Source organism: Mesoplodon bidens (genome assembly GCF_964165515.1).
Source record: "Mesoplodon bidens genome assembly, chromosome: X".
NCBI classification, from domain to species: domain Eukaryota; kingdom Metazoa; phylum Chordata; class Mammalia; order Artiodactyla; family Ziphiidae; genus Mesoplodon; species Mesoplodon bidens.
The window spans coordinates 114081366-114091565 of record NC_138163.1 but is presented as its reverse complement, the minus strand read 5'-3'; the positions used below and the strand labels follow the sequence as shown (position 1 = coordinate 114091565).

Below are 10200 nucleotides of genomic sequence, written 5' to 3'. Positions count from 1 at the left end.
GAAATACAAATTGAAAAATTTTAAATCATCTATGTGATCCAGAACAAGACTGCATGGAATTGGAATAGGGATATCCTTGGTAATGTGAAAGAAGTCCACGGTAGAATAGGATAAGAAGATAGAGAAAAAAAATTAAAGCTGTTCACTTATGGGTTTGGTGTACTCCATCCAGTCTTTCTTTTCCAAAATTTAAAAGATATACACCTTTTAAATTTAGGAAAAGATATATACCTTTTTGCATTTAGGATGTGCTTAAATTATTCAAGAAAATATGAGTTTATGGGACTGTAAATTGATGCAGCCACTGTGGAAAACAGTATAGAGGTTCATCAAAAAATTGAAAATAGAACTACCATGTGATCCAGCAATTCCACTCCCGGAAATTTATCCGCAGGAAAAGAAAACAACAACTTTTTGGAAAAGATATCTGCACTCCCCCCATATTCATTTATTTACCATAACCAAGACATGAAAACAACATAAGTGTTCATTAATGGATGAATGGATAGAGAAAATGTGATACACACTCACACACACAGTCACACTCTCACCCTCCCTCGTATATTATTCAGCCATTAAAAAAAATAAATAAATAAAAGGAAATCCTGCCATTTGCAATAACACAGAGGGACAGACAAAGACAAATACTATATGATCTCACTTATATGTGGAAATTTAAAAAAAGAAAAACCACCCAGAGATACAGAGAACAGATTGGCGGTCGCCACAGGTGTGGGGTGGAGGATGGATGAAATGGGTGTAAATGGCCAAACGGTACAAACCATTTACAAAATAAAGAAGTCCTGGGGATGTAATGTACAGCATGGTGACTATAGTTAATAATACTGTATTGTATATTTGAAAGTTGTTAAGAGAGTAGATCTTTTTTAATTGAGGTATAGTTGATGTACAATATTTTATAAGTTTCATGTACGCAACAGAGTGATTCACGTGAATTTTTAAAGGTTATATTCCATTTACAGTTATTATCAAATATTGGCTATATACCCTTTGTTGTGCAATATATCCTTGTAGCTTATTGATTTTATACATAGTATTTTGTACCTCTTAATCCCCTATCCTTCCCCTGCCCCTCCCCCTTCCCTCTTCCCACTGGTAACCACTAGTTTGTTTTCTATATCTGTGAGTCTGTCATATTTCCCTTGTTTGCTTTATTTTTGCAATTCTCCATATAAGTGGTATCATACAGTGTTTTTCTTCCTCTATCTCACTTGTTTCACTTAGCATAATACCCTCCAGCTCCATCCATGTTGTTGCAAAATGGCAAAAGTTCATACTTCTTTTATGGCTGACTAGTATCCCATTGTGTGTGTGTGTGTGTGTGTGTGTGTGAAGAAGATGTGGTATATACATCTTGGCAATTGTCAGTAATGTTGCTATGAACATTGGGGTGCGTGCATCTTTTCGAATGAGTGTTTTTTTCCTTTTTTAACAGTAATTTAGAGTTTATTCTAGCTATAATGCAGGTTATTCTGACTTTAAGGTAGCATACATGGCATACCTCTGAGTCCGTTCCTGGGAAATTCTTTTGTACTTCTCTCTCTCTGTTTTATAGATCCATGCAGTGTATGACACTAGGGGGGGTCATCTGGGTTTGGATCATATAGCAGTGAACAAATGGATGAGAGAACTTTCGAAACAATGAAAGGAGGAGGCCACTGTGATCTTAGAATATTGAGACAAATGGTGCCATTAGTGTTAACGTTTGAATGATAAATTCTTGTTGCAAATGCAACCTTAGGTAGTTTGAAGGGGTAGTCTGTAGGAAAATGAATTGTCAAAAGGAATCCACCACCTTGATATGGGTTTTCACTAGCTTCCATAATTGTGGCTTGCCAATGAAACATATTATCCCCAGCTGGACCTGCAGAACGGTGTGCTGGAGGGTCAGGGGCCAAATCACTAAGTTCCTTATTAATCCCTTTCAGCACCATAGTCTGTGCTTTTCCTCTGGCCCCTCACGGTCTTGGTGTGTGCTCAATGATCCGGCCAAAACTCTTGATTATCCGGGCGGCTGGGAAGGACTGTCTCTTCATCCTATCCTGGCTCTGCCAGACACAGGCACCTTCTTACTAAACAGAGAGGTGGGACTGGGAGGGTGGGGGTCAGAGGCATGTAGACGAAGCTGTGGGGGAAGGGTAGATGAGCGGTGGAAACCCTTAGACTCAGAGAACCATGGAGAGCCTGAAGGAGACCATCCAACTTAGTGAGGGGGTGGGGTTGTTGTTTTTTGTTTGCTCGTTTGTTTCTTTTGGATACATACCCAGGAGTGGAATTGCTGGGTCATATGGTAGCTCTATTTTTAGTTGCTTGAGGAACCTCCATACTGTTTTCCACAGTGGCTACACCTATTTACATTCCCACCAACAGTGTACAGATCTCCACGTGCTCGCCAGCGTTTGTTATTTCTGTTCTTTTTCATGATGGCCATTCTGATAGGTGTGAGGTAATACCTCATTGTAGTTTTAGTTTGCATTTATCTGATGATTAATGATGTTGACCATCTTTTCATTTGCCTGTTGGCCATCTGTATGTCTTCTTTGGAAAAATGTCTATGTAGGTCTTCTGCCCATTTTTCTGATTGGGTTATTTGGAGGTTTTTTAACTGTTATATGAGCTGTTTATATATTTTGGATGTTAACCCCTAACTGGTCATATCATTTGCAAATATTTTCTCCCATTCAGCAGGTTGTCTTTTCATTTTGTCAATGGTTTCCTTTGCTGTGCAAAAGCTTTTAACTTTAATTATATTCCATTTGTTTATTTTTGCTTTTATTTCCTTTGCTTTAGGAGACAGATCCAAAAAAATATTGCTATGATTTATGTCAAAGAGTGTTCCACCCATGTTATCTTCTAGGAGTATTATGGTTTCCACTCGTATATTTAGGTCTTTAATCGGTTTTGAGTATATTTTTGTATGTAGTGTTAGAGAATGTTCTAATCTCATTCTTTGACGTGTAGCTGGACAGCTACACGTCAAAGAATGAGACTAGAGCATAAACAGAATTTGGCGATACAACAAAAGTAAATATGCATTTACATTTGAGCCAGTAACTCCAATTTTTCAGAAATTAACCCCAAAGACACATCCACAACAATGTGAAAATACCGCGATGTCCGTGAATATATTAATTGAAAAAAAACATGGTATATTCACAGAGTGGAGTACTATACTGTGTAGCTTTCAAAAAGAATGAGCATGATCTTTGTAAACTAATATGGGGTGCTTCCAGGATAGATATGGATAGAGATATATAAAAGAATGTGTGAGTTTTGGGCTAATGTCAATGATAACCCAGCCCAGTGCCTTCCCATCCTGGTATGAAGAGGCTTGGAGAGATGAGGAAGAGAGAGACTGAGCCAGAGCTGTAGCCAGGGCTCATACTGCTACGCCGGCCGGTGGGTGTTCCAGGGCATGTCCCAAAGCTCGTCCCGTCCCTAGTGAAGTCTGAGCAGGTACTTCACATTGTATTTAAAGAAAGCAGTCAGTCTTCCAACCAGTGGAGGGCCAAGGTGTGGCTCATGGGAACACAACATATAATATATGTGTGTTCCTGGACAATATGCACAAATCGGAGATTTTTCTTTTTTCTATTTTTAAATGTTGTTCCTTTCAATTAAAGATGTGTTTAGCTTCAGAGTCTAAGTTTATTAATGACATGACTCACACATTTAGTGCAGCTTATCAGGTTGAAGAATAAGAATTTTGGTATTATGTAACACGAACTGGAAATCCTTGAATCATTTCTTGTCATTCGGAACATTGGAATATGGATTTTTTGTGAAAAAGGAAATTATTCCACAGTAAAGTCTGTGTGATCATGAGATACAGAAAAAAAAAATCTGAAGAGGTATTCACTTCTTGGTTTGTTTTATTCCTTTTAGTCTTTCTTTGTAAAATTGAAGTATATATACCTGGATTCGCTTAGCTTATTTAAGAATGTGGGAATACTGTGAAATCACAGTATTTTGCCTTCTTGCACACGTGCTCTTTTTTCTTAATTTATTAACTTATGAATTTTTGGCTGTGTTGGGTCTTCGTTGCTGCAAGGGCTTTCTTTAGTTGCGGCGAGTGGGTCTACTCTTCATTGCGGTGCACGGGCTTCTTACTGCGGTGGCTTCTCTTGTTGCAGAGCACGGGCTCTAGGCACGTGGGCTTCAGTAGTTGTGGCACGTGGGCTTCAGTAGTTGTGGCTCACGGGATCTAGAGCGCAGGCTCAGTAGCTGTGGTGCACGGGCTTAGTTGCTCCGCGGTATGTGGGCTCTTCCCGGACCAGGGCTCGAACCCGTGTCCCCTGCATTGGCAGGCGGATTCTTAACCACTGTGCCACCAGGGAAGCCCTGATCTTTAATTGTTCAAATATCAACTTAGCGTCTGCTCTTCAGAAGGCTTTTGGATGGTACTGGGGATGCTAAGAAACATAGACCCAACCCCTGCCTGTAGAATTCTAGAGTCTAAGAGCAGCATTCCTATAAAGCAGCTGGTGAACAAAGATCTAAAGATAAGGGGTAAGAAGTGGGGGTTGAGGGGTTCCTCATGAGGAGTCTAGTGTAAATGTCCTGATGCAAGGCACTTTGAGACTTTAGGACAATAAAAGTCCTGCAGTGGGAGATAATTTTAAGTTAGGCCGTATGGTGAGCCAGCCAGCGAGGCTGTGGAAACACTGGACAGGGGCCAGACCCTCAGATGGTGGGTCTCAGAGTTAAGAGACTTAAGCCTGGAATGGAAAACTGCCCTTAACAGTTACTTTGAAATCACGAGTAAACCAGAGAGAAATCTCCACCCGGGGCAGGGATGGAACGTGCCCTGTGCTCCTGTCCCAGTGCAGGTGAACACAGTACACAACCTAGGTGTTTTATGCGCATCACCTCCAAGGAGTGTCTTTGAGATAAAGGTGACAGGAGTCTGAAACTGGAAACTCAGAAGCCAGTGGGCTGATACTCTTTGCTGGGGGACAAGGAGTCAGAGCCCATTCTATTAAAAGGGCCTTCGCATTCAGGTTTTTTGTTGGTTGTAATTCCGCAAAGTCTACGAGAGGTGTAGATTTTCGGTAACGGTGAAGTTAGTGACAATAGGGGTTGTTTAGCTTAGATGAAAGGGCAGCTTGGAAGGCAGAAAGAGTTAGTCTTGGAAGCAAATTCTAGCATATTTGAATTTCATTCAGTTGGAATGAAAATATAATTTTCATATTTGATTTATTGAGGAAATTGAAGATTCTTTGTATACAGCATTTTGGACTGATTTGGTGTTCCATGTCCTAGAATGCCACATATTCTCTGATATCTCCTGGATTTAAAAATTCCTTCAGGGTGGGTGGCATCGTCTGTGGACCAAATAATCATAATCATGGTAGAAACAGACATTGTGTATGGTCTCAATGTGGTCCAGGCGCTGTGCCAGGTGCTTTATACATTACCTGCATGCCACTAGCCCTGCAAAATAGGGCTTAACAAAGCCACTTCACTTGAGGCTCCCAGAGCTTGGTGATGGACCTGAGTTCACACGGCTACTAAGTCACATGGCAGGGACCGGACCTCTGGTCTGAATTTGTCCCGAGCTCGCGCCATTCCACTCCTCCCAGCCTGAGGCTGATCATGAGTCAGTTAATTCGCTGTCTTCTACCACTTCAAAATGTATCTTGAGTGATGAAAAGAAGGACTCTGTGACCAAAACACTGGATTGGAATACATACCCACAGCAGGACGAATACCGAAATAAATGGGAGATATGAATAAAGGAGAGAACGAGATAATGCTCAGTAACAATATGGTCATCTGCATGTGCAAAATCAGATGCCCTCTCAGATGATCGGGGGCTTACAAGATTATCTGGCTCTATCCTTCTATGCAGAAAGTAAATATTTTAGAACTACCCTAAGTCTGGCTGGTGAAGAGAAGGAATATATCAGCTTTTTTTCTCTGACAGCATAACATCTGTCCTGAGTTCCTTAATTTGTGCTGCATTTTCCTAGTCTTATATCACTTTCGGGACAGAGACCCCTGTTCTCCCAAGATTTGCAATAGGGTAACTGGTCAAGTGTTTGTAGGAGTATGCGTTTCCCAGGAAGCCTTTCATCAAGAGACAGAAGCAGATATAAGAAGCCCCATGAATGAGGACTGAGGAGACAGTCACCCCTGAATATAGGAGTTATCCAAAGACGAAGGAGAGTGAGCTCAGTTCCGTAGAAGGAGGAGTGCCAGGCTCTGTTAGATGTAGTGAGCATGTTGAGTGAGGAATCATGGAAGGACCCAGCCAGAACAGTGAGGTCCTATAGAGTTGCATCCCTGCTGCCTGTTCTTGGAGGCCCCAATGGACTATGGTCGTATGAGGATCACCCCTGACTTTCAACTTGGAATTCTTAGGAGAGTAGGACCTTGATGTAAGACAAGCAGCTTCAGGAGAGCAGAGAGTGGAGTTACAGGACTGATCAGCATAAAGGAGGCCGCGGAAACATCTCTGATGCTGTCAGCCCCAGGAAGCTCTGGCCATAGATGTCAGGTTGATTTCAGCCTGGAAAGTCTCAGTGAGGTGAGGGTCTCTGTCCAATGGGGTTGGCCTCAGTTTTGTAGAGAGAGCGATAGAGACCTGAGCCCTAACAAGAATTCATGTGACGATGCTGAGTGTTATGAGGGGACCCCCAAAAGCAGAGGGGGCCAAATAGAATTCTGTACACTTCTTAGCCCTGGGAGACCCAGAAGAGCTACCGCTGAGTCATCCCCTCATTCCACCCGTGTGATGTCAGGGAGGGAAGGGCCTCATCTAGCTGGGCCGGACTCCAGCTCTGCAGAGGGGGACGTGTTGGCCATAACCAGAGTCAAGGTGAGGACCCTTAGTGCTAATGAGGGGGTCTCTCCCCCAAGCAGGGAGGCTCACAGGGTGGCGCCCGTCTTGTCAGGCAGAGATGGTCCGAGCAGCGCCCTGACTTCCCCCCGCTAGGGCCTCGGGGAGGTGAGGGCTTGGTTCGGAGGCTGGAGGACCCGGGACCATAGAGGGAGGGGTCCCGGGCTCTGATAGACGGCACCGGCAGGACGCAGGGACGCTGACCCCTGAACAGTGGGCGTCCCTGCAGAGTCCCGCCCCTGCCGTCAGCCCTCGGAGACCCCACGCAGGGCCGGATGCGGCTCCCCCCGACTTCCGCTTTGGAAGCGAGGAGCCCGACCGTCCGCCGTGGCGTTGGTTTGTTCGGCCGAGTGTGGGTTTTGAGGACTTGTCCGGAGCCACGGTGAGGACCTGAATGTAGCCTGAAGGGACCTTCCCTCCCCCCTCCCCCCTCCCCCCATAACAAAGGTGACCCCCCGCCTCCCGGCCCTGCCTGCCATCAGCAGCGTGAGACCCTGATGTGACCTATGTGCCAGAGGAGTCCTGTTGGAGTTGCCGTGTGGAGGGCCTCAGGGAGTGGAGGGCCTTTGTCTAGAGGGGGCGGCTTCTTAGGCAAAGGGTGTAGTCTTGTCCCCAGCAGGTGAAAAGTGGGACCTTCCGAGCTAACGAGGGTCCCTCCTTCCGAAAGGCGTGACTGCACGGAGCCCCCTCCCGCCTTCACTCGTGCGATGCTCTAGAGTAATTCAGGCTGAGAGAAGCCCTCATTTCTGCCTGGGGTGGGAAGTGGGGTTGGGGGGCTAGGGGACGTTCGGGTAGAGAAAGGCCTTTATGCAAAGGGGGCAGGACTTCCCTGTTGGTCCAGTGGTTAAGACTCCTCGCTTCCACTGCAGGGGGCGCACCTTCGATCCCTGGTGGGGGAACTAAGATCCCACAAGGCCACACGGTGCGGCCAAAAAGAAAGGGCAGGGGCATGGACCTAGAGGGTGTTATGTACGCTAAGTGAAATAAGTCAGACCGAGAAAAACAAATACCGTATGATTTCACTTACATGTGGAAGCTGAAAAACAAAACAAATGAACAAACAACAGAAGAGAAACAGTTATAGATAACAGAGAACAAATGTGGTTGGGGGGAGGAGAGAAATTAGGTGAGGACAGTTAAGGGGTACAAACGACCAGTTACAAAGTCAATGCGTAATGGGTGTGAAATGGAAAAAAACAGGTAGTTGGGTGGATGGATGGATGGATGGATGGATGGATGGATGGATGGATAGATAGATAGATAAGGCCACCCCATTAAGCTTAGGGAGGAGACTTGGCCCTGAAAGACGCAGAGGTAGGACCATCCGTGCCAGTAAGCAGACCTCTCGTGAAAACAGGGAACTGCACAAATCAGCAGCCCTGCTCTCAGATCTGGGAGTCCCCAGATAAGGTAGCCGGGACGTGGAGCCCCCGACTTGTCTTGTAGCTACTCAAGGAGGTGAGAGCTTCGGTCTGAGGCATGCAGATTCGTGTCAGTGGAGGGAGGAATCCCAAACCCTACCCGGACTGGACGCCAGAGTCCTGAATGAGGACTGAGGGAGCCACCAACTCCAGAACAGTGGGGTCGGAGAGTCCCACCCTTGCTGTTAGCAGGCATAGCCGAGCCCCAGATCAGCTTTGGCGGAATGAGGCTCAGTCTGAGTGTAAGCTCGGGTCCCAGGAAGATGAGGACCTTTTCTGACAGTCACGGGCGCACGTCAGCAGAGGGCAAAGTCTCGGGCAGGGTGCAGAGTCAAGGTGAAGCTCCTGAGTGAGGAAATGGAGACTGCTCCTTACACAGTGGAGAGAGCTGCCTCTAATGCCGCCCCTACCGTTAGCCCCGGGAGGCCCAGGGCAGAGCTGGCAGGCTCAGGTGCCCCCTAACTTCTGCCTGTGGGGTCTGAGGGCGATGAGGGCCTTGGTTTAAGGGCTGGCTGCCCGGTTCAGCAGAAGAAGAGGAGTCCCAGGCCATGATCGATGTCAAGGCACAAATTCTATGTGAGGAAGGAGACAACCGACTCCCCCAGAACAGAGGAGACCACACACAGTGCCACCTCTGCCTTCGCCCTGGGAAGCCAGGTTTCGAGCTCTCAGGCTGAATTGCCCTCTCAGTTCCTCCAAGGGTGGTCTCAGGGACGTCAGGGTTTGGGTCTAATGAGAGAGGCCTCATTCAACCTAGGGAAGGAGCCTGGTTCCTAACAAGAGTCAGGGTGGTAACACCGAGTGAAGATGAGGGAACCCCACCCAGAAAGAAGTGAACCACATAGAATCTCATCCCTACTCTCAGACCTGGGAGGGAGACTCAGGCCTGGTGACCTGATGAATATCACTCCCTTTTTCCCGGACCATGGCAGGGAGGTGAGGAAGCTCGTGGATGGGAGTATGGGCTGAGGTCAGCAGCCGGAGGATTTCCCGGTAATGCCAGGAACCAAGGAGAGGAGCCTGAGAATTGAGGGGACCACCTACGCCACAATAGTGAGGGCCACAGAATCTCTGCCTGCCTGTCAGCATTGCAAGTCCACACACCGTTGTAGGTAGAGAGACAAGAAAATTTTCTTTCTAGTGGGTCTCGGGGAGTTGGGGGGCCTTAGTACGAGGGGATAGACTTCAAGTCAAGACACAGAGGATGTCCAAGTCCTGCTGTGCGTCAGGGTGAGGACACTGAGGGATGATGTAGATGAACACCCACCCAAAGCAGTGGGGGCCCACAAACTCCGCCCCCCTCGGCCCTGGGAAACCCCAGGTAAGAGGTAGCCTGATGTGTCACCCCTCACTTCCAGCCCCAGGGAGCCAGGCAGATGTGGGCCTTGATCTGAGGCCCGAAGACTCAGGTGGGCTGAGGGAGGAGAGTAGATGCCGTCAGAGTGAGGGCGAAAGAGGCCAACGACGCCAGAACAGTGGGGTCCCGCGGGGTCCAGCCCCTGCTACCAACCCAGGGAGGGCATGGACGGGGGTGAACGGAAGGGGCCCACCCTTTCTTTCATCTCGGGGATCTCAGGAAGGTGAGAATCTTAAGGTAATGCAGGCGAACTCAGGTCAGCGGAGGGAGGATTTCCGGGGTTTGCCAGGACTCACGGAGAAGATGCTGAGGACTGTGGGGAACTCCACCCCCATGCCAGCGGGGACCCCGCTGAGTCCCTCTGCATTGTCGTTCCGAGGCGCCCCCGGGCACAGATGTCAGGCAGAAGTGCCCATCCGTTCCCCAGTCGGAACTCACAGGGAAGTAAGCATCTTGGTGTGATGGGTCAGCAGAGGGAGGAACCGTAGACCCTCCCCTGAGTGAGAAATGGGCACCGTGAGGGAGGAGCCCGCGTTATAGGGCCTCAGCGTGCCTGCTGC

At 47.4% G+C, this 10200-nt stretch overlaps 1 pseudogene across 1 annotated transcript; it reads right to left on the bottom strand.

Moving 5' to 3' along the window:
* Positions 1 to 1488: 1488 nt before the first annotated feature.
* Positions 1489 to 1998, bottom strand: LOC308609451 (ubiquitin-conjugating enzyme E2 D3-like; annotated as a pseudogene). The gene has a single exon. The product of its transcript is annotated as a ubiquitin-conjugating enzyme E2 D3-like (transcript).
* Between the last annotated feature and the right edge of the window lie 8202 nt (positions 1999 to 10200).